This window comes from Macrotis lagotis, chromosome 6, assembly GCF_037893015.1.
Source record: "Macrotis lagotis isolate mMagLag1 chromosome 6, bilby.v1.9.chrom.fasta, whole genome shotgun sequence".
Lineage (NCBI taxonomy): Eukaryota > Metazoa > Chordata > Mammalia > Peramelemorphia > Peramelidae > Macrotis > Macrotis lagotis.
In genome coordinates, this window is record NC_133663.1 from 157,686,048 (window position 1) to 157,711,848 (window position 25,801).

Below are 25,801 nucleotides of genomic sequence, written 5' to 3' on the forward strand. Positions count from 1 at the left end.
CACCATATCAATGTCAAATACAGAGACCCCTGATCAGCTTAGCATACTGAGGCTCAGAATTTTTGAGCTTGAGATGGCACTAATCCATAGTTTCTATAGCAAGGATTATAGGTGTGTAACACAGCAGTGACAGTGGACTTTCAAAGTGAAAATGACTCAACAAGTCACACAAATAAAAAAGTTACTGTGAACATAAAACTCCATTAAGAGAGACATAGGTTAGATCATACAGAGAATCCTGATCTTAGAAAAATAGAATATTAGAATGCCAAAGAAATGGAATAGTGTTTAGCTAGAGAAGAATTTAGGAAGACATTATAGTTTTCCCTGAATATTGAAAGAGCTATCTCCTGAAAGAAGGATCACACTATTGTATGGCCCCAGGGCCCAAATTAGCATTAGATGGAAGTTGTAGAAAGGTTGAATTTTTCAACTTGATATAAGGATAAATTTTCCAGGAATTAGAGAAGTCCTTTCTTGCAGATGCATTTTTTAATCTAAGTTAAACATTTTTGACATCTAAGGGGAAAATTCTTTTGTATTTAAAAAAGAAACATGATGACTTATTACCTGAAAATTCCGATTAACTTAATTTTTACTATATAAATTTAGTTAGGTCTCTTGTTTTAAAGTTGTTCCATTCACCCATTTTCATAGTGATGGGTATCTTATACTTAAACTCCAAAATAGTAAATTTATATTTTACTTTCAGTTATTTTATACCAGTCTCTATTTAAAAGAACAAAGCATTTCCTTCATGCAGCAATAATTTACTCATGCATAAATCACTTAATTAAAAAGGTCACTTATATAGACTGTTAAAGCTGGAGCCCTAGAAGTAAAACAAATAAAAACAATAGATAGCCAAAATTGATGACATGAAGTCCGTGAATTAAAAACTTTTATACTTTATTAATACAAGTGTACTTTGAATCCTTATTCAAAGCTAACTTATTTTTATTTAAGCTGAATTTTAAGAAGGTAGCCTAATCTGCTGAAAGTTACTTGAAAGAGAAGAAATCTGCTTGAGGTTTACAAAGCTAAGTGGCAAATAATAGTGAGGCAGGTGATCAAAAAAACAAGATGAAAATTAGGAAAGATTAAAAAAAAAGACCAAAACCCTGCAGATACTTGTGGACATTAATTTTTGGGTAAACAACATTCTCTGACTTTGGGGACTTTAAGTTCATTCCTGGGTAATGCTAATAATAAACCCCCTGGATCTTCACAAAACTAACCCATTAAATTAAGTTCATTGAATTTTGATCAAGAGTTTAATAGATTGTATCAGTTTTAGAAATATAAAATTCTGTTTTCAGGAATGAAGTCTATTGCCATTAATTATAGAATCTAGAAAAAACATTAGAGGATATGGAAAATTAACTTGCAACACTGAAATGGAGATGTTTAGAAAACATTTGGATATGGGTTTCTATCTAGGTCAAGACTGGAGTTAATGACTTTGGAGACCTGCATGGAGATGTGACAGTTAATTTATAATATTTTCTACGATTAATAGAGAGATAGAAAAAAAAAGAATAGAAGCAAGTGAAACTTGGTCCACCGTATGCTTTGTTCCCTAATTAAAGGATTGCATGGAGTTGAAAAACTTAACTAGCAGTGATTAAAATGTCAGACCAGGAAAAGAACATTCGTGATGATAACCCTGTAACAGTCTTTCCAATTATTAGGTTAAGCTTCTGTTATTGTACTTAATATTCTATTTTTCCTATTAAATCTTATTTTAAATTTAGATTTGTTTTGAATATCCAAATGGAGAGCCTCCTTATGTCATAATTTTGGTGTTTAACTCCTAAAACTTAGACTAATCAATCCATTAAATTATAGTATTTTATTATGAAAGTTTTTGATTGTAGTTGTCATTTTCATCTGTTTAGTTAAGCTAAATCAAATGGTCTGATAACAATAATTTGCCACTACCTAATAATAGTCTCATAGTCATCACTGTTCCTTCTTCAAGACAGAAATTTGGCTCTATGTGCTGGGAAAGAACAGCTGGAGTAATGATTCTAAGTTAATAGCATAATCAAAGACATTAATAGGGAGTTTAATGCTTAAATTAATATTTCACCTATAAAAATGCAAAATTAATTTTAAAAATAATTTATAGATAATCTTTCCTTTGAATATTTCAGAAAACTCGATGGTAAAACCTTAGTAAAGTCCAACTACTAAGTTTCTAGATATGATACACGAAAGGTGTTAATGTACAATATTGTAATAAATTCAAAGAAAAAGGAGTCACCTTAAAATATTACATGAAATAGATTTCATTTATATTAATGCAGAGAAACTTATGATGTATTTTCAAAGAACTCCAGGACATGAATTGTATTCCTGGCTTAGAATGAAGTTTCTAAAAAGCAATTATAATTTTCATTCAAAGTGCAGCCAATGGCAACTCTCCCAGGAAACATTGTCACTGAACTCTACCTTTATCATTTCCTTATACCATATGGAAATGATGTTCATTGGATTCAAAAGTAACAATGAAAAATAATGATACTGCAAAAAAAATTATCAAACCCCAATTTGCATTGATTACAACCACATTTCTCTGTGATTCTCGCATCATTTTTTTTAAATTTAGAAAGGCTTTATTTATTTTGAGTCTTACAAATTTCCCCCCCAATTTTTGGTCTTTGTTCAAACTCCACAATTCTTTCTCAGGATACAGATAGCATTCTCCATCACAGATATCCCAAAATTGTGCCTGATTGTTACCTTGTTGGTATGAGCAAGTCCATTAAGGTTGATTATCATTTCCATGTTGCTGTTAGGGTGTACAATGTTCTTCTGGTTCCGTTCATCAGTTCATGCAAATCCTTCCTGGCTTCCCTGAATTCCCATCCATCCTGGTTTCTAATAGAACAATAGTGTTTCATCACATACATATACCACAGTTTGTTAAGCCATTTCTCAATTGATGGACATTCCCTCAAGTGTCCATTTCTTTGCCACCATAAACAGAAGTACTGTGAACATTTTTGTACAGGTGATGTTTTTACCTTTTTTTCCATAATCTCTTCAGGGTATAGACCCAATAGTGGTATTGCTGGATAAAAGGGTATACACAATTTTTTTGCCTTTTGGGCATAATTCCAAATTGCTCTCCAGAAAGGTTGGATGAGTTCACAGCTCCACCAATGTATTAGTGTCTCACATTTCCTACATCCCTTCCAACATTGATCATGCCCTTTCTGGTCATATTAGCCAGTATGAGAGGTGGGAAGTGGTACCTCAGAGATGCTTTAATTTGCATTTCTTTAATAATTAGTGATGTAGAGCAATTTTTCATATGATTATGGATTGTTTTGATTTCCTCATCTGTAAATTCTTTTGCATATGCTTTGACCATTTGTCAATTGGGAAATGGATTGTCTTTTTTTTAATTTGACTCAGTTCTCTGTATATTTTAGAGATGAGTCCTTTGTCAGAAACACTAGTTGTAAAAATTGTTTCCCATTTTACTACATTTCGTTTGATCTTGGTTACAGTGGTTTTGTGTGTGTAAAAACTTTTTAATTTAATGTAATCAAAATTATCATTTTTTTAATGGTGTTTTCCATCTCTTTCTGGGTCACAAATTGCTTCCCTTTCCAAAGATCTGACAGGTAAACTATTCCTTGTTCTAGTTTTCTTATAATATTTTTTTTTTGTGTCTAGATCCTGTATCCATTTGGTTTTATCTTGGTATAGGGTGTGAGGTGTTGGTCTAATTCAAGTTTCTTTCATACTAACTTCCAATTTTCACAACAGTTTTTATTGAAAAGACAGTTTTTATTCCAATAGCTGGGCTCTTTGGGTTTATCAAACAGCAGATTACTATAATCATTTCCTGCTATTGTGCATAGTCAATTCCACTGATCCACCACTCTGTTACTTAGCCAATACCAGACAGTTTTGATGACTGACATTTATGATATAATTTTAGATCTGGTAGGGTTAAGCCCCCTTCTTTTGCACTTTTTTCATTAAATCCCTAGAGATTCTTGACTTTTTATTTATCCATATTAATTTTCTTACAATTTTTTCAAACTCATTAAAATAACTTCTTGGAATTTTGGTTGGTAGTGCACTAAACAAGTAGTTTGATTTTGGTCGAATTGTCATTTTATTATATTTGCTTGGCTTATCCATGAGCAGTTGATATTTGCCCAGTTATTTAAGTCTGATTTTATCTGTGTGAGAAGGGTTTTGTAATAGTTTTCAAAAAGTTTCTGAGTCTGCCTTGGCAGGTAGACTCCCAAGTATTTTATATTGTCTGAAGTTGCACTGAATGGGATTTCTTTTTCTAGCTCTTCCTGCTGCATCTTGCCAGTCATATATAGAAATGCAGAAGATTTATGAGAGTTTATTTCATATCCTGAAACTTTGCTAAAGTTGCTAATTATTTCTAGTTTTTTAGATGATTTTTGAGGATTCTCTATGCATACCATCAGGTCATCTGCAAAGAGTGAGAGTTTTGTCTCTTCCTTCCCTATTCTAATTCCTTCAATTTCTTTTTCTTCTCTTATTACTTAAGCTAACATTTCTAATACAATACTGCATAGTAGTGGTGGGCATCCTTGTTTCATCCCTGATCTTACTGGGAATGTCTCTAGCCTATCCCCATTACATATTATGCTTGTTGATGGTTTTTAGATGGATATTGTTTATTATGCTAAGGAACAATTCATTTATTCCTACACTCTCTAGTGTTTTTAGTAAGAATGTGTGCTGTAGAAGATGGTGACAAGAAGGGATCAAGTGTTAGGAGCTCTCTGATAAAATTCATCAACTAAGGAGTCTAATTAAACTTTCAAGAGACAGAACCCACAAAGGGACCCATTGAGGCAGTTCTCCTACTCAAGGTAACCTGGAAAAGAGTAGAAAGGCTCTTCTCCCCAGGATCGGAGAGGCGGCCTGCCAGAGGGGTGGCCCGCCAGAGCCAAAGAACTTCAGCCTCCTGGAGGCAGCCCCAGGGCACTGGGAGTCTCAGCTCACAGCAGCGGGGGAGTCTCCTGAGCTGCACCCCGAGGAGCACCGGGCACAAAATGGGGGAACAGCAGGGGACCTCTGCCAGAGTGAGCACATGGAGCACAGCCCTCAGGGCACACAGCCAGCAGTTTGGTCTTTCCTCAGCCCAGATCCAGAAACAGAAGCAGGCAGAGCTGGTAAACAGGAGCCCCCAGGGCATGAGCCCATTGAGCTGAGGGAGGGGAGTGAAGAGAGACTGCAGAGCTCTGTCCTCTGCCTCTGGAACAGGACTCTGGGGCTCTGACCACATTCAGATCCGGATAGCAGTCTAGGCCCCCACATAGAACAGCAGGGCCCCCTCCAAATCAGCCCCATGGCAGAGGGGAGTGATTATGGTCATTCACAGACCAGGAGGGATGACAGAGCCTCACACACTGAGACCCTTGTGGGAGTATCCCAAAAGCTCAGGAAGCACCCCCCAAACCAGGCCCAGGCTGGGAAAATGAACAAGCAAAGAAACAAAAGGAAGACTATTGAGAAATATTTTGCAAATGAGCCCAAGAAAGATCAAAATACTCAGTCTGAAGATGAGGAAGCACAAGCTCCTGCATCTAAAGACTCCAAGAAAAACAGAAATTGGGCTCAGGCTATGACAGAGCTCAAAAAAGACTTTTGAAAATCAAATGAGGGAGTTGGAAGAAAAACTGGGAAAAGAAAGGAGAGAGATGCAGGAAAAACATGAAAATGAAGTCAGCAACTTAGTCAAGGAAATCCAAAAAAAACTGCTGAAGAAAATAGCATGCTAAAAGCCAGCTTAGGTCAAATGGATAAAACAGTTCAAAAAGTTATTGAGGAGAAGAATGCTTTAAAAAGCAAAATTGGCCAGATGGAAAAAGAGATAAGAAAACTCTCTGAGGAGAACAAATCCTTCAGACAAAGAATAGAATTCAGGGAGATTGATGAATTTACCAGAAATCAGGAATCAATACTTCAAAACAAAAAAAAAATGAAAAAATTAGAAGAAAATGTAAAATATCTTATTGAAAAAACAACTGATATGGAAAACATTTAGGAAAGATAACTTAAAAATTATTGGAATACCTGAAAGTCATGATCAGGAAAAGAGCCTTGACATCATTTTCAAAGAATTACTACAGGAAAATTGCCCTGATATTCTAGAAGCAGAGGGCAAAATAGAAATGGAGAAAATCCACTGATCCCCCAGGGAAAGAGATCCCAAAAAACCAATCCCTAGGAATATTATAGCCAAGTTCCAGAAATCCCAAGTCAAAGAGAAAAATATTACAAGCAGCCAGAAGGACACAGTTCAAATATCATGGAGCTGCAGTCAGGATCACACAGGACTTAGCAGCAGCTACATTGGAAGCTCCTAGGGCTTGGAATACAATATACCGGAAGGCAAAAGAGCTTAGAATGCAGCCAAGAATGAACTACCCAGCAAGGCTGAATGTCCTCTTCCAGGGAAAAAGATGGACTTTCAATGAACCAGGGGAATTTCAAATGTTCCTTTTGGAATGGCCAGAGCTGAACAGAAGGTTTGATCTTCAGATACAAGACTCAGGTGAAGCATGCAGATTGGAGGAGAGGGGGGAAATATGAGGGACTTAATGAAGTTGAACTACATGTATTCCTGCATAGAAAAATAACACTGATAATACTCATATGAACCTTCTCAGTTAATAGAGCAGGTAGAGAGAGCTTTTATAGTTGAAGCACAGGAGAAAGCTGAATTTGAAGATAAAATATGGTGTAAAAATGGAGTCAATAGAAAAAAAGGGAAATGGAATGGGAGAAAGAAAATAGGAGAGGGGGAATAATACAAGATATTTCACATAAGATTTTTTTTATTACAATGAGCTATTGCAATGATATGGAAGTGGGGAGGCAAGGGGGGAATGAGGGAACCTTTGCTCTCATCAGAGATGGCTAGGAGAGGAAACAGCATATATACTCAATGGGGTATAGACATCTGGAGTAAAAAGGAGCAGAGAGCAGGGGGAAGGGGTGGGGATGTGAATAAAGGAGGAGAGGATGGTCCATGGGGGGAGAGTGGCTAGATATAACACATTTTCTTTCTTACTTCTTGCAAGGGGCTGGGATTGGAAGGCCAGCCCAGGACCACAGGGCCAGGTGGATTCTAGGCCTAAGGGGTGGAATGGGGGCTCAGGGCTTCTTGGCCCCAGGACCAGGGATCTGTCTGCTGCGCCACTCAGTGACCCTACAGCAGAGTCAGAGTGAAAGGAGAGAGAAAATAGAGTACATGGTAGTGGAGAAATAAGAAAGGAGGTAGTTGAGATCAGCAATAGCAAAGGTGGAAAAATATGGAAATAACTTTTGTGATGGACTTATCATAGAGAATGAGATCCACCCATGACAGAGTTGTTGGTGTTGAAACAAAGACTCAAGCACATTTTTTGTTATTATTATTTGGGGGAGGGTGCAGGGCAAGTGGGGCTGGATGGCCTGCCTGGGGCCACATAGCAGGGTGATCTTTGGGTGTCTGGGGCTGGATTTGGACCCAGGTGCTCCTGGCTCAAGGGCCAATGCTCTGTCTTCCACCCAGCCACCCCTACTATTATTACTATTTTATTTTATTTTGGGTCTTTTTTTTTCTTTCTTTTTTTTTGGTTTTTGCAGGGCAGTGGGGATCGGGTGGCTTGCATGTCACACGGCTGGGTGATTGTTGAGTTTAAGAGGCTGGATATGGACTCGGGTGCTTGTGGCTCCAGGGCTGGTGCTTCATCCATTGCACCACCTAGCCATACCTACAATTATTACTATTATTTTTTTTATTTTAATTTTTTTCTCTCCCCTTTACTTTTTTCACCCAAGCAAGTCTATCTATATTCATGGGGTGGAGGGGTATTTTGTTTACTTGTAAACAAAAATATTTTATTAATTTAAAAAAACATTTGTACAAAATGAGAATGAAAAATAAATTAAAAAAAAAGAATGTGTGCTGTATTTAGTAAAACACTTTTTTAGCATCTGTTGATGTAAATCCTATGATTTATGGCAGGTTTGCCATTGATATAATTAATTATACTGACAGTTTTCCTAATATTGAACCAACCCTGCATTCCTGGGATAAATCCTACTTGATCATAACATATTATTCCAGTGATAACTTCTTGAAATCATTTTGCTAAGATTTTATTTGAGATTTTTTGCATCTATATTCATCATGGAGCTAGGTGTATAATTTTCTTTTTCTGTTTTAACTCTTCCTGGTATAGGTATCAGCACCATATTGGTGTCATAGAAAGAGTTAGGCAGAGTTCCATCTTCACCTAGTTTCCCAAATAATTTATATAGAATTGGAACCCATTGTTCCTTAAATGTTTGATAGAATTTACTTGTGAATCCATCTGGTCCTGGAGATTTATTCTTAGGGAGTTCAATAATGGCTTGTTGAATATCTTTTCTGAGATAGGGTTATTTCGGTATGTAATTTCCTCTTCATTTAACCTGGGGAAACTAATATTTTTAAATATCCATCCATTTCATTTTGATTATGAAATTTATTGACATAGAGTTGGGCAAAATAATTCCTGAATTATTACTTTAATTTCCTCCTCATTGTTGATGAGTTCACCTTTTTTCATTTTTGATACTAGCAATTTGATTTTCTTCTTTCTTTCTTTTTTTAATCAAATTGACCAGATGTTTATGAATTTTATTGTTTTTTTGACAAAACCAGCTCTTGGTTTTATTTATTAGTTCAATAGTTTTCTTGCTTTCGATTTTATTAATTTCTCCTTTAATTTTTAGAATTTCTAATTTGGTATTAAACTGGGGGGGGGTTAATTTGTTCTTTCTCTAATTTTTTTTAGTTGTATATTTAGTTCATTGATTTCCTCTTTCTCTAATTTATTCATATAAGTATTAAAAGATATAATATATCCCCTGACAGCCACCTTGAGTGTATCCCATAGGTTTTGGTTTGTTGTATCATTATTGTCATTATTTAGGATCAAATAATTAATTCTTTCTATAATTTGTTATTTGATCCACTCATTGTTTAAAATGAGGCTATTCAGTTTCCAATTAGTTCTGAGTCTATATCTCCCTGGCCCAATATTGCATATGCTTTTTATTGCATTATGATCTGAGAAAGATATAATTCACTATTTCTGCCTTTCTGAAATTGATTATTAGATTTTTATGTCCTAGTACATGGTCAATTTTTGTGTAAGGGACATGTACTATGGAAAAGAAAATATATTCCTTTCTATCACCATTCAATTTCCTCCATAAGTCTATCATGTCTAGGTTTTCTAACAATCTATTTATCTCCTTAACTTCCTTCTTGTATTTTATAGTTATATTTATCTAAATCTGAGAGTGGGAAGTTGAGGTCTCCCATTAGTAGAGTTTTACTGTCTATGTCTTCCTGTAACTCCTTCAACTTCTCTAAGAATTTGGATGGTGTACCATTGGGTGCATACATATTTAGTATATGGTACCTTTTAGGAGGATATAGATTCCTTCCTTATCTCTTTTAAAGTTATCTATTTTTGCAGCTGCTTTTTCTGAGATAAGGATTGCTACCCCTTTGTTTTTCACTTCAGCTGAAGCAAAATATATTTTGCTCTAACCTTTTACCTTTACTCTATATGTATTTCTCTGCTTCAGATGGCTTTCTTGTAAGCAGCATATTGTAGGATTCTGGTTTTTAATTCACTCTGCTATTTGCTTTTGTTTTAAGGGAGAGTTCATCCCATTCACATTCAAACTTATACTTACTAACTCTTTATTGATCTCCATGTTATCTTTATTTTTCCCCTTTTTCCCCCCTTTATCCATATTCCCCAGTATTATATTTCTGAATACTACCACCTTCAGTGTGTTTGCCCTCCTATATCCAACCCCCTCCCCTTTTTTCCCCTTTCCCTTTGCCCCTTCTTCCTTCCCTTCCTTATGTCGATTCCCTCTTTCTTCCCCTACCCATCCCCCCATCCTCTTTTCCCCTTTTAATGCTTGTAAGGTAAGATAAATTTCTTAACTGAGTGTGTCTATGTTAACTTTAAGCAAAGTCTGATGAGATGAAGATTCAGGTGTTTCTCACCTCTTCCCTTCTATTACAGTAGATCTTTTGTACCTCAGTGTAATGAGATTTATCTGATTCAGTCTCTTCCATCCTCCCATCACCTTACTGTCCCACTTTTTAAAGAGATATTGTTTTTAAATCATTCTCTCTGAGTCACAGAAAAGTTATGAGTGTCCATCACTATTAGCTAAGTATATTCTCTCTAACAGAGTTACAATTCTCAAGTTATGAGACTCTTTCTCCCAAGTGGGTATATAGCCAGTTTCATCTTATTGGATAGCAGTTTTTTCTTTACACTTTTTTTTTACCTTTTCATGTGTCTCTTGAGCTTCCTGTTTGCTGTCCAAATTTTCTAGTTAGCTTTTTCATCATGAAATCTTGGAAGTCTCCCATTTCATTAAATGTCCATCTTTTTCCCTGTAAGAGAAGGCTCAGCTTTGCCTGGTAGTGGATTCTTGGCTGCATTCTAAGATCCCTTACTCTTCAGAATATCTCATTCCAGGCCCTTCAATCCCTTAATGTTGATGCAGCCAAGTCCTGTACCATCCTTACTGTGGCTCCTTGGTATTTAAATTTTTCCTTTCTGGCTGCTTTCAGATTTTTTTTTTCCTTTTATCTGATAGTTCTGGAATTTGGCCACAACATTCCTTGGTGTTTTCATTTTAGGATCCCTTTTTAGAGGGGATCAATGTATTTTTTTCAATAACTATTTTGTCCTCTAGTTCCATGATATCTGGGCAATTTTCCATCCCTAAATCCTGTAATATTAAGTGCAGGCATTTTTTCTCTTCAATGTTTTCAGGAAGACCTATAATTCTCAGGTTCTCTCTTTTTGATCTATTCTCAAGGTCAGTGGCTTTCTTCTATTTTTTTATCTTTTGGTTTTGTTTAACACAATCTTCTTGTCTCATGAAGTCATCAGTTTCTGCTGATTCTATTCTTTTTTTTTTAGAGGATTTTTCTTCATTTCTCTTTTGTAACTCCTTTTCCAGTTAGTCAATTCTGTTTTTGAAGGAGTTTTACATTTGCCCAAGTGTAGTTTTGAGAGAATCATTTTCTTTTTTGCATTTGCTCAAATGAGGATTTGAGAGAATCATTTTCTTTTTGCATTTACACAGTTGAAGAGCTGAAAGAATTATTCTCATTTTTGTATCCAAGGATCCAAAGATTTGTTTTCTTGTTGCGAGATGTTAATTTTCTCCTGCAAGGTGTTAATTTTCTTTTGCATTTCTTTTCCAATTTTTCCAATTTATTTTTAAACTCCTTCCTGATTTCTTCAAGGAAGTCTTCCTGGGCTGGAGACCAAAAATTCTCCTCAGCAGTGCTAGATCTCTCTGGGTTAGAATCTGTCTCTTCTAAGTATTTGTCCATGGGCCCCCCTTTCCTATAGCCTTTCTTCATCTTTTTAGGATCTTGTGTCGGGGGTACTGGCTCTCCGCAGTTTGCTTTTGAAGATCCTAGAGGTTTTGTTCACTTGGCCTAGTAATTCCAAGGGATAGCTAGTAGGGAGCACTGATTGCTTTCTCTGGAGTGTTTGGGGCCCTCAGTAGCAGGGTTTGGGTTGACCTTGAACAATAGGCAGCCCTGGGTAGTCCTATCTCCAACACCCAGAAAGAGAAGCTAGGAAAAGGACATCTACTTCAAGGTCTGTCTTTGGGGATAGGGGGTGTGGAAAGAGCAGAGTGCCCACAGCCAGAGGGGGAATGGCAATAACCAGACTAATCTAAGATCATCCCTGGGGGCTTTCACTGTGGGAACCACTTTGCTTTGAGAAACAAGCAGAAAGTGGAGGCACTAAATCCTTTAATATTGAGTCCAGGCTTTTTTCCTCTTCAATGTTTTCAGGAAGACCAATAACTTTTAGGTTATTTTTCCTCGATCTGTTCTCGAGGTCAGTGGTTTTGCTGATGAGGTATTTAACATTTTCTTCCATTTTTTCAATTTTTTGGTTTTGTTTAACAAATTCTTATTGTCTCATGAAGTCATTGGTTTCTATAGAATACATTCTTTTTTTTTTAGGGAAGCATTTTCTTCATTTATCTTTTCCAACTCCTTTCCCAATTGGTCAATTCTATTTTTGTAAGAGGTTTCCCCTTTGATCATTTGAGGTTTTGAGAGAATTATTTTCTTTTTGCATTTATTCAATTGTACTTTCCAAGGATTTGTTTTCTTGTTTCAAGGTGTTAATCGTTTCTTGGATTTCTTTTCCCAAATTTTCCAAATTATTTTTAAACTCCTTCTTGATTTCTTCAAGGAAATCTTTCTGTGATGAACAGCAGGTCATATTCTCCTCAGAGGTTCTATGTCTCTTTGAATTAAGGTCTTTTCCTTCTAGGAATTTTTGTATGGTCCCCCCTCTCTGTTGGCCTTTCTTTATTTTCCTAAGATGTTGTGTTGGGGGAAGGGCTGTTACATAGAGGTTTGGTATTGAGATTGCTAGAGGCTTTACTCAGTAAGTGTAGTATCTCCAGCTGACCTGTAGGGAGTGTTGGAGGCTTTTCTGAGTGTAATTACCTCCTCCTGGCCAGTAGCAGGTGATTGAGGCTGGAACCTCCCCTCTAGCCCTTCCTGTAAGTCCCAAACTGTCACTCCCTGGGCCACGTTTCCACCTCTGGTTGTTTCTGAGACTGAAGTGGTTCCCATAGCCACAGCCTCCGGGGCTCATCTTAGATTAGTCCCACTCTCACCCTTCCCCCACTGTTTTTCTAGCTTCTCTTTCTGGGTTTTGTCCATAGGACTTCCATTAAGAGGTTTGTTTCATATTGTTTATGAGGGAAGATCAGGAAACTTTGACACAGGGCCTGGATTCTCTCCACCATCTTAGCAGGATGTCCTCTCACCTCATTTTTAATCATACCATATTTCCTTCTACTTTTTCCCCAGAAGCATCTACTTGAAGTCAACAGATTATCCTATCTCCTATCCCATGTGACATAGCAGACTCAAGCCATTTTATTTATTTTTAGCTATAATACTTGTCTTACTGTTTATGTGCTGTCTTCAGATAATTTTATTATATTTGTGCTGTCAAGTTTAGCTCATTCCACTTTCTAATTGTTGATTCATTCTTGTGTACTCTTCAAAAAACCACCTCAACTGCTTAAAATGATCAGTTTTGGGGTGTCATCTCATGACCTAATTGCTTCATTATTACCCATATAGTCAAGATAATGTTCCACTGCCGCAAAGGCTTGCGGATTGCTAATTTCTATCCACATCCATTTACTTCTTGACCCCAAAGTGGACTCTTCTGCAAAATTTTATATCAATGTGATTTTTCTAGTTACTGAAACTATTGAATAAAAGGAGTAACTCTGAAATATTATTTGATTAAGACTTCTTAGACAGACAGAAATAGGGTGATTATGAGACTTTAGGCTATGGATGTGTGTGTGTGTGTGTGTGTGTGTGTGTGTGTGTGTGTGTGTGTGTGTGTATGCTTGTGTAATAATATACATCACTGTGAGAAGTACCATGGTATGGTAGATCAAGCCCTGAACTTTGAATCAGAAATACTTGGGTTCAAATTTATGTAGGTGCTGGATTGCTCTGTGTCCTTGACCAAATCATTTAACTTTGTGATTTAGTTTTCTCATTTATAACAGGAGGTACTTGACTTAATAACCTCAAAAATCCTTTCCAGCTCTAAATCTATGATATATAAACCTATTATTCTTTAAGAACAAACATTGAAGCTCACCTTACTCAAATCTCTTAGGCCATTTGTAGAGGGGCAAAATAAACAGAGCCTAACTGATAAAACAGGTAAAGGAAACCAACTACAGTTATTTACAGATTTGTGTCTCTAGTGTATTCTGCATATCATATATTTCCCAATATATAGTACCTCTGTACCTGTATAATTTCTTTTATTTTCTATTGCCTATTTCTTCTTAGGATGATAACTCTGACATCTGAAAAATGTCATATCTTAAGTACACCAATTTGTCCCCTAAACAATCACTATTTCCCAGTTTTTTCAGAAATCAACATGTACCTCATCACATAATGCTCACAGCATTAGAATCAATTTTCACTCTCTCTCTCTCTCTCTCTCTCTCTCTCTCTCTCTCTCTCTCTCTCTCTTCATACCCACTGTAGTATCTCTGTCCAGCAAATTCTTGCCCTTTTGCATATTTTATATTTATTGTTTTGTTACTCTATCACTGTAGTTCATATGGTTATCTAGTTGTTTTTGGCTTTCATCCTGAAATGAATTCCTTTCCATTCCAAACTATCAACTCCTACTATAATCTTCTTCTGAAACTATAGTAATTATTTAATTATCTTGACTAAGAATTTCTAGTAGTTCTTTGAACCATTTAATTTAATTTATATTTATTAATTTGGATATTAATAAACTCAGGAAACAGAAGATGCCTAGCATTAGTAGGTTATTGAAGCCCATGATTATGACATATTAGTATAAAATTAAGGAATTATGGCTATTTAGATTGGAGAAAAGATTATTTGGGGAGGGGCTGGATGAGTTTAAGAATTCTTTCAAAAATATCTGAAGAGTTTTCAGGTGAGCAATGTTTGTTTTGTTGGCTTCAGACGGTAGAGTTTGAAAAAGATTGAATTCATGTATATAAGGAAGGACTTCCCAAAAATTAAATTTAGCACAAAGGACAAAAAATGCAATGAACTGCCTTAGAAAACAGTCAGTCTTTATCATTGTAGATCCTTGAGCTAAATTATCTTTCCTTAAGTATATGGAATTAGACAAAACTTACTTTACCATATAGTTCTGAGATTCTGTGATTTTTCTGTCTGTTTTTCAAAGTCTTCTAATAGGGGAACTTTTAATATCAAAATGAATTTGTATACTGTATCTTGTGAACATTTCTTCATCTTGCCTTAAAATCTTTATACACTTCTTTAAAAAGGAAAAAAAAAAATCTGTCAAAACCCAAGTATAACTCTTACCTTCTTTAGAAATGTTTCATAGTCTTGCCTCTCTTTATTTTTATGTTGACATTCACACTATTGTTTTAAAAAATCAGTACATCAATGGATCCATGTTACTCAATATGGCAAGCACCTACATCTAAGTTTCATGGTGGCCTGTTCTTGTATATCGCTTCTATAAAGCTTGCAAGGGGTATTGAACCACTGTACTTTTTTGTTGTTGTTGTTGTTGTTGTTGTTGTTGTAGAAAACCAAAATTTATTTTTGAGGTATGTTACAGAGAGGGCTTCATAAAAATCATGATTAATGGTGAGACATGTTCATGCTAGCTTAGCAGATACCTCAGGGACTTAGCATAAACTGCTTATACAAAGCTGTTTTTCTGCTCCCTGTAAAATTTGTGGCACAGTGGAGAAAAGAGCACTGGGTGAGTAGGTCAGGGCTCCACAGTAACCAGGTTGGGTGAATGTGGGCAAATTACTTCTGAAAAGGGACTTGGACTAGAGATCTCCAAGGTCCCTTCCTGGTCTAACATTCTGGGACTCTGACTTAAAGTTCTCAGCCTGCTTGAAATAATCAACCCAGTACAATACTTGACCTTAATCAGTTTCCCAAAAAAGATAAATTATGTGGCTTCTTGTGAAGGATTCACTCTAAATCACAATCCAAACTAGATAGGCATTAATGAATGCTGAAGGGGTGTCAATTTGAAAAAGTGACTCATTTTCTAAAGTTTAATTTCCATTCAAAGCAAAATCCTTTAGACAAGTGAATCCTTGGAGAGGAGCCTGCCTAATGACTAGAATTCCCTATTTGGATGCTTCTTGGGCTAGTCTGGCTCCAAAGGTAGAGGAGACGGTGTTCTATCTTTTCTCCCTCCACATGTATCAGCACTCAAATAGCTTGATTAAAGTATACTCTAGATCTTATTTCAGATGATACTCACAATTGTCCACCGTGCTAATGACTGTTTTCATTCATTTCTGAAAGGGAGTTAGAAGGCATATTAATAAACTACATTCAAATGAATATGTATTTGATTTTAAAAAATGTTTTGCTAGGTAGGCTTTTTAAGGTAGAGGTGGTCCTGAGATGGGTAACTAGGATGGATGGGTCTGACCGAGTAGTACCATGTACTCGTCACTAGGGCAGAATGGCAGGCATACCGTCAGGCACAGTTGGCAAGATCATTCAGTTTTCAGGGGAGTATAGTTTAACCAGGTGCTGAACTTCCGTTGCATCACCTGTGATGGGGCAGGTTTGGTGACTCCTCACATAGTTATATATACATCGGTAACAAAACACATAACCAGAAGTGGCGAGCGCAGTGTCATTCACCCGGGTTTTGCGACATAAGGGGCACACCGTCTTCACCTTTGGCAACAGAGAGGGATCTGAGTTGTAGTCCAGGTGCACAGGGGGAGGTGGTGTGGGTAGGGTAGTCAGGGATTTGATGGTTTCTTGATTTTCAGAGCAGTACCACCCATCTAGGAACTGTAGGAAGAAAACCCCTACAGAAAGGCCTGTAGAGACGGATACGGCAAGGCCTCCCATAGCTTCTTGATAGCTGATTGCACCTTCTCCGCAGGCCCCGCAGGCCCCGCAGGTCCCACAGGCCCCGCAGGTCCCGCAGGTCCTGCAGGCCCCCCAGCCCGCACAGGCCCCGCAGGTCCCACAGGTCCTGCAGGCCCCCCAGCCCGCACAGGCCCCGCAGGTCCCACAGGTCCTGCAGGCCCCCCAGCCCGCACAGGCCCCGCAGGTCCCACAGGCCCCGCAGGTCCCGGGCCGTCAGGCGGGCCAGGCGCACGGCCGCCAGCGCCAGCAGCGGGCAGTGGGAGCGCGGCGCGAGTCGGGGCGGCCGGAGGGGACACTCGTCGTCCTCCCGCAGGCCGGCCACCAGCTTCTCCAGCCTGACGCGCAGCTAGGACAGGAGCACCAGCAGCGCCAGGGAGCGGCGCAGCTGCGGCCCCGGGCTGCCTCGGAGCCGCGGCCCGGCCCGCCACCACGCGCTTGAGGCCGTAGAAGTGCTCGGAGAAGGAGGCGCTGGCCGTGGCCAGGTGGTGCTCCTCCAGAGGAAGCCGCAGCGGCCCGGGTGGGCCTGGGCCAGCACCTTGGCCGCGTGCTGCAGCGCGGACCTCACGGCCGGCAGCAGCCTGTCCCGCGCCACCCCCTCGAAGATGAAGGGCCGGTCCTCCACGCCGGAGGCGGCCGTGATGCGGGCCCCGTGCTCGGCCAAGGCGCGGCTGCGCGGGCGCTACGGGGCCGGGCCTGCCCGGACCTGGAGCGGGGCGGCTCCGCGGGGGACGAGGCCGCCATCTCCGGGGCCAAGGGACGGGGCCGGGGCGGCCGCCGCCAGGACTGGGCCCCATGGAGCGGCCGGCGCCGTGCCCAGGGCGCCCGGGGCGGAGCTCCCCGAACCACTGTACTTCTTTTTGATTCACAATATCTAAGAACTAGAGAAGAACGTGAACTCTTTCTTATAGAAAATCCAAATAGCATTTGCTTTTTGACCAATCTATAATAATACTATTGTGCTAAAAAAATTTTGATTACTCACATTTATATAACATTGAGAAGTTTACCAATAATTTTCCTTTAAAAAACTTTATAATGTAAGATAAAGTCAAATCATCTGCCCCTTCTTTGAGATGTGGAAATTGAAAGTAAGACATATTGAATGATGTGTCTATTACTATACAAAAATAACAGTTGAAATCTCAACCTGAATTATCTGATTTTAGACTCACTTTGCTTGCTGCTCTTCACATTGAGCCTGCCATGACAATTGCCTAAATGTTTTTGCCTTATCCCAATGAGAGAAGTTTACAGAATCTCATTCTCTGGAAGCTTGTGGAATAAAAAATTGTAGATCCCACATCAGATGAGAAGACAAACTTCCTCTTAACTCCTTTAGTCACCTTATTAGGGTGTGTGTATGTGTGTGTGTGTGTGTGTGTGTGTGTGTGTGTGTGTGTGTATTTTTAAAAATAGGAACAAAATCACATATCTGACTCTGATCTTGCCTTCACTGTAGGTGTTAAAATTCCAGATATTTGCAGTTATTCATAGATGACTAACATAACTTAAGTTAATGATGCTCCTGCCTTGGGTCCATTCCAGAGACATTGTTCTTATGATATTTCACACATCATACAAATAAAACAATGTTCTTCTGGCTCAGAGATTCCTGTTCATTGGCTCATGATCTGCTGTTCAGGCAGAAGACATATACCTTGAAACTAAGAGAATCAACAGATTTTATTATTACCAGGTAGTATATGCAGCTATGCAATGTACCTGGAAGCTTTATGGTTTCACTATTGTATCAAAGTCTATTAGCCTTTCCAGTATGTATGCTTTTTTCTACATGCCTGTGGAATATTTCACTGTGGAACAATGTGTTTGTCCAGTGAGTTTCTGTTCCAATGCAGATCTCATTTGTGCTGGGTTGTTTCCTTTATGAAACTTAGGGGGAAATTATTTCTTTCTGGAGTTTTCTTCTTGAATTTTAATTTTATATAATTTTAAAAAGAAACAAAAAATATCCAATATTTCTAAATGAGAAAAATGATTCCTTTTGTCTTGTGTACATAACTAGAGATTGGAGGTAGAGAAATATGCTCTTAAATTCAACAAAATTTCGTTCTCATATGTAATTTTTTTCTGAATTTATTGTTACTGTTTATTTATTCAGTTATCTCTAACTCTGTGATCTGTGGACCATACTCTGCAAGGAATTTTCTTGGCAAAGATATATTGGAGTGGTATGCCATTCCAAGGCAAGTAGGTTATATGACTTGCCAGGGTTTAATAGCTAGTTAGTATATGAAATGTGATTTGAACTCCAGGTCTAATGTTCTCTCTGTCTCATTTGTCTCTTCTGCTTTCTTTTTCTCTCTTCCCCCTTTCCCCCGCCCCAAGACAGGTTAATTGACTTGCTCAAAGTCACACAGCTAGTAGGTCTCAAGTCTCTGAGGCCATGTTTGAACTCAGATCCTCCTAATTCCAGGTGTTCTATCCACTGTATCACCTAATTGACCCTGAATCCACTCTTACTGAGAATCATCAATTCTTTAGGATCAAAAATAGTAGTGAATTATTAGTTTGTACTGAGAGAATCATAGCTCTCAGCATTATATAGGTGATTAAAATGTTTTTCTCTGCCTGGATTAGGAATTTTCTGCAGTATTGTTTTCAGTTTCTTGACCCACAATTTTGGAAGAATATGCAGAAAAGGGAAACTAAGACAGGTGAAGTAGAATATCCTAGAATTTACATCACATAAGGGGTAAATTGAAGAAATTGAGGGGGGATCTGTAGCCTGGAAAAAAATGTAGTAAAGCAATGAGGGTAATGATGAAAATATTATTAGTAATTAGTCATGATATTTAATATTATTGAGATAAACTATTGTTGACATAATTATGAATAATTATCATTATTAATGATTCTTATAACAATGGTAATAGCTAGTATGTAGGGAGCACTTTGGGCAGGTAGGAAGTAGAATGGATAGAGCACCCTAGTCTTTGGTCAGAAAGACTCATTTTTCTGAGTTCAAAATGTGTGTTTCCCTGGGCAAGCCATTTAACCCAATTTGACTTAGTTTTCTGCTATGTAAAGTGAGCTGGAGAAGAAAATGATAAACCACTCAAGTATCCTTGATAAGAAAACCCTAAATGGGGCCATGGAAAGTTGGATATAAGTGACATAACTGAAATGACTGAACAACTACCTTGGTAAAATTTTCTATATTCAAATATAGACATCTCAAATTATTGTCAGACATGATTGAAGAACAAAATATATCACTTTAGGGTTTGGAGAGCATTTCACCTATGCTATCTCCCCTGATCCTTATAAGGGGCCCCATGAGATAGATGCTATTGTTATTCTCATTTTATAGCTAAGGAAACTGAATCAAAGATTAAATAATTTGCCTCATTGTCCAGGTAAAAAGGATTAAGTGGGTATTTGAACTCAGGATTTCCTGATTCCAAGTCTAGTACTCTATTTTCTGTGCTACCTATGTAACCGCCCCACCCCAACCCCTACATAGACATGATAGATGTATTCAAATATTCAAAGGTGTCTTATAAGGTAATTAGGTGAAAATTATTTTAGGACAGAATTAAGAGCAATCAGTAGAAGTTGTTCAGAACCATATTAAAAGCTTGATTTAAGGAGTAACTTCCTAATATAGTCAACCAAGAAATTAATTTTTTGGGGGAAAAATTCATTACCCCTCACTAGATATCTTTAGGGAAAGGCTAGAAGGCCACTAGTTGTGTGAACATTTGTTAAGCTACAGATCAGATTAAATTACTTCTAATTTAATTTCAATTCCTCCCAGTTTTCATTTAAGTAGACCTTTGAATATACTTGAGTATTTGTAAAATAATTAAATGATTCCATATATTTGTCCTTGAAAGAAATGAAATAATACAATATTTTCATAAGATTTTCATTTCTTTTTCTCTTGGAAAATGAAAAATGACATTTTGCTTTGTAATTTATCTAAACTCCAGCCCCCTATTTTGTCTTTTGTTTACATTTGACATAATATGAACTATAGAACAACTGAATATTTTCAGCAGTCTAATAATGAATTGCTTATAACCTATTATTATAGAGTACAATTTAATAAATATCAAATACTGTGTGGTTATTGAGTAAAACCCACATTCTTTTTTATCTCTCAGGAAAGAATGCAAATTTTTTCAGGAAACAATAATGAGAAAGTGACATTTTTCTAGTCATAAGTTGTACCTGGCTAATTGTAGAAACAAGTAGGTCCAGTGATTTGTTGCTTCAGTGTCACTTCTAATTTCTACTGTAGAGAGTAGGAAACAATGGAATAAGAAAATTTTCATTTTATTGTTTTGTTTTCATAAGGACATAATTCACTTTATTTTTTTTATTTATTTATTTTTTTAGTTTTCGCAAGGCAATAGGGTTAAGTGGCTTGCCCAAGGCCACACAGCTAGGTAATTATTAAATGTCTGAGGTAAGATTTGAACTCAAGTACTCCTGACTCCAGGGCTGGTACTCTATCCACTGAGCCACCTAGCCGCCCTATAATTCACTTTAAATTGATTTCATAATTGTTTTATTTTGTTTTTCTCCTTAGCCTTTGGGAAAATGTTAAATTACTTATAAAGAAGGGATTTTAATGAGTACTTTTAGAAGTTATTCTCTTCAGTCTTTCCCTTACTCATTTCTCCTGACTTTATCCTCTTTCCCAACCCCTTCAAAATTTTATAATAAATTTCCAGAGTACATGAAACTCTAGTTCTTAACACTTATACTCAGAAACTATTATGTTGATAATCAAGGCCCTCATAGGATAAGGTATTTGTTTGATGACATAAGTTTCCATCTGAATCCCAATTGTACTGAATTGTTTCTTTAGAAAATAAAAATTTGAAGTAAAGGAAAAAAATAATTTTATATGATTAACTGATACAATTTTGAAGACAAATGAAATGATGACACATCAAAAATATAATGCTTTTGGTACATAATGACCTTCTATTGAATGATGTTGATGAATGGTTAAGCTAATAAAAAGACAATTTTTGTAAGGAAAGTCTCAGGCACTGAGCCTTTATAAGAGTAGCATTAAAAGGTTATAAGCAAATCTCAATAAATGTGAGATATCCCAGCTTCCTCCTATCTTATTTAGATAATCATTTAGTTATTATAGGATGAAATATTGGTATAATTGAAAGAGCAATGGTTCTGGAATCAGGGGACTTGTATTCAAATCCTATCTCAGATACGCAATACCTGTATGTCCTTTGGAAAGTTATGTAATATTCCTTGACCTCAATATCTTTACCTGAAAATGATAGGATTGATCAAGATGGCTTCATGGCTCCTTTCTTACTCTGGATCTATGATCACATAACATTTATAAAATTATTCTTATGGAACTAATTTCCCCCTTCAGTGTTGTATATAGACTTTATATTTAAGTACATTCTATTCTATATTTTTCTGGGGTTTTTTTTTCCTCACAAATTTTCTGGGTATTTGAAGAGGCTTGCTAATATCAGGATTATTTTATGTTAGGTTAAAATTATTTTTATACTGATTTGCATTTTCATAAACAAAGTAGGGCATTAAAAAGAATTGAATAAAATATTGTAATTGATGAACTTTCTCAAAGTATCAAAGTAGGTATCCATTGCTGAGTTTGATAGAAAATTAATCTATTTGACATGACAACTATGTTTTAAAAGATCTAATGATTATCACAGGACTTCATTCCATCACCAGATAATTTATTATCTTCTTGAATATGACCATAGCCAAGATCTTGGTAGAACAACTAATCTAAACCTCTAGTCTACTTTATTAACAAATTATTATTAAATCTAAGGGGAAGATAAAAATTCAAAGATGTTGTAAATAAAATCCTAGGTACTAGAGCACCAGAATAAAAATGAATAGATATTCTCAGATCAACTACTTATGTGGTTACTGTTGATTTTGCAAATGATTTTCCAAGCTTTATTTATGAGCTTTATTTTCACTGTGGTTAAGTAGGGGTATTACCATATTGTTTCCTTTTTGTGTCAGAGATATTATTATTATGAAGTTAAAGAGGTCTGTGTCTAAAAGGTTGTTTGAACTCCCTAGCGGGCACTATGATTATTGGACATATTATTGAGTAGTTAATATATAAAACTGGGGGTGATAATGTGCTCTGTAATATGTGCCGATCTATCTACTATGAATATCACATTACATTAAGACAAAAAAATGATAACAGGGAAGGTACAGATTTATTTTTGATTGGCAGAAAATATAGAGAAAATAAATGACTACCTTAAAGAGCCACTGAATTTCAACTAAACAATTTGCTGACTTGTATCCATTCTTCATTTGTATTACATACTATAATTCTATCCCTCTCTTTTCATTTTATTTTGGTGTGGGTGAGAAAATGAATGATGATCATGAAGAGAAAGAAGAAAGAGTAGGAGTAAGGAGAAAACTATGAGAGAGAGAGAGAGAGAGAGAGGAGAGAGAGAGAGAGAGAGAGAGAGAGAGAAGTAGACAGACTGATGGCACTTACTATGCAATCAGGTGATGTGGTATACACTTCACACTTAACTCATTTGATTCTTGCAGCAACCTTGAGAGACAGGTACTAATATCATTGCCATTTTACATTTGAAGAAACTGAGGAAAGTAAAGGTTAAGAGACTTGCTGAGAATGACACACTAAGTTGCTGAGGCTGTAAATGATTTTTATAAAAATTGGCATTGCAAGCTCTTCCAAATGCTCAAGAAATAAATATTTTCATGCTAAAGTATTACATGTGTTCAAGAGATTAATCTCTTTTTACCTCACATACACATAAATATGTATACATTTAGTAATGTTTCTAATAGTTCTGTGATGATTCCCTGCTGCTCATTCTTTTTTGTAGGGAATTTGAAATTATTCCTTCTATAAAATTTTTTATTTATTTAGAAAGAATTGCATGTGAAACACTTGTCATCTTACTACAACTTCAGTTCAGCTAATTTTACCTAGCAACTCTGTGGTTGATCTACTAAGCAATGGTATTATAAAGACAAAAACAGATTTTCTTGCCTTTAAGTTTTATTTGGGCTAGTGTGTCAGGGGCTATAGCATGTACTCAAGCAAAATAAAAACATAAATTGAGATAGAAATAAATACCCAAAACTATGGAAATGAAGTATAGCTTCTCAGAGAAAGTGATACCTGAACATAACCTTAAATATGAATATAAATAATGCACAACCACCTCATTTGCTTTGAACAACAGTCCTGATCAGGTTAGGTGCTACAGGAGTTATTTTTCCTCTCTTTTTAAATGAGCAAAATCTGAAAAAAGTTCAAAAAGTTTTAAGTAACTTTTCTATAGCCACACTCATTGCTCATATCATGCTTCACAGGATCATGACATCATTGATTTGTATCATCCAAGTCAAAGCTCTCATTTTACAGATGAAGAAACTGAGTTTAAGTGACTTGCCTGAGGGTCAAGCAGATAACATCTGAGGGGGAGATTCAGATAGAGGTTTCCTTCCCTCCAAGCATTTGTCTTATTCAAAGCATCATATTCAAATTCAGTTTTTTCCTTGTTCTAAGTCTGACATTCTAGCTGCCTTTGAAAGAAGGAAGATAAGACTTCACAGAAGCAGAGTTGAGAAAGTACTGCCTTCTTGGGATGGAATTTGGCATCAAACATTTGCTGTTAGAGCATATAGATGAGGGGAAAAATGATGATGTTAAATCTTCATGTCTCAAGGGATTAGAATTATGCCATTCAATATTTTGTCATATCATTGAGAGGGAGTTGCATGTTGTAGGATTTAAAATGAATAGCAGAATAAAGTGAATTGAAATGGACTTAAAAAGATCTAAGAATTCTGAATTTTCAATTCCAGTAGTTTAACCCTTATAAAGATAGCAGAAAAAAAGAAACTAGAATAAACACAATAGGAACAGAAGGGAAAATGCATTTATATAGTGCCTACTTCCTTGAACTTTTTATGAGTATTATCTCCCTAGATCTTCACAAAAAAACCCTGGGAGATAGGAGTTAATTATTATCCCTATTTTACAATTGTGGAAACTAAGTCAAACAGAGGTTAAGAAATAGCTCAAGGTCATATAACTAGTAAGTATGTGAGGCAAGATTTGAACTCAAGATGATGATTCTTCCTCTCTTCCTTTATCTACTGTGCCACTTAGCTGCCGCAATATAAATTAATAATCTAGTCTCCAAAGATAAAAAATCTTAATTTGTCCTTAATCAAAAAATTGTTAAAGGCTTATGCATTAATGAGGCTTTCAGTATTATATTAGCTTATGCACAGTGTCTTATACCTTGTTGTTCCTTAAGAAATATTGGCTGAAGAAATCAAACATTTATTAAATGCCAAAATTGTGATTGGAACAACACTAGATACTAAGGACCCAGAAGTAGGAAGAAAATTGTCCCTGACTTCCAGGAATTTCTATTCTGTTGTGAGAAATGTGTATATACATAAGTATGTACAAAATATAATGCTATTGTGGGGAGGCACTAGCAGCTGAAAGAATCTGAAAAGATACCATGTTGAAACTATTGTTTTGTTAATTCCCTTACTTCAACTTTTCTTGCTTGAATATAATAGAAATGTGCATTAGTTCATATCATTTTCTTTAATGTTGTTGCTACAAGACTTGGCACATAGTAGGTCCTTAGTGTTTATTGATTGATTATTATGACAACATTCAACATTATGAGTTGATAGCTATTCAGTTCCTACACTGTGCATGATATCATATTAAATATTATCCAGAAGAGAAAAATCTTAGAATCATGAAAGCAATATATACCTTGCTTTAGTAGCTAAAAAAATTAATTTCCTTCCTTAATTGATATTTTGAAGGGAATACACATCTTCTTTATAACTTATTTTTCTTATAGCAAGAATCATTGATTCAGTATTCCAAAATCTTTAGATTTTAAATGAAATGGTCACATAGAATGCCCTAATCTCAATCAATGCTTGACTTTTTCAAAAATATTTTACTTTTTTTCTCATTATTTGTAAAATATTTTGGCATTCAGTTTTACAATTTTTGAGTTTTAATTTCTCTTCTATCCTCTTTCCCTATCCCTTTCACATTGTGAAGGCAAGCAATTTGATATAGATTATACATGTATGGTCATGCAAAATATATTTCTATACTAGTTATGTTGTGAAAGAAAAGATATAACAAAAAGAAAAATAAAGTTTTTTTTTTAAATAAATATGTTTCAATCTGCATTCAGAATCCATCAGTTCTCTCTCTGGAGATGGATAGCA

At 36.4% G+C, this 25,801-nt stretch overlaps 1 protein-coding gene and 1 pseudogene across 2 annotated transcripts in view; one reads left to right on the top strand and one right to left on the bottom strand.

The window, feature by feature from the left end:
• Positions 1-25,801, top strand: part of GPC6 (glypican 6) — a 1,417,939-nt gene that overhangs the window by 268,507 nt on the left and 1,123,631 nt on the right. The window lies entirely within an intron of this gene.
• On the bottom strand, positions 15,685-17,207 carry LOC141491513 (peroxisome assembly protein 12 pseudogene; annotated as a pseudogene).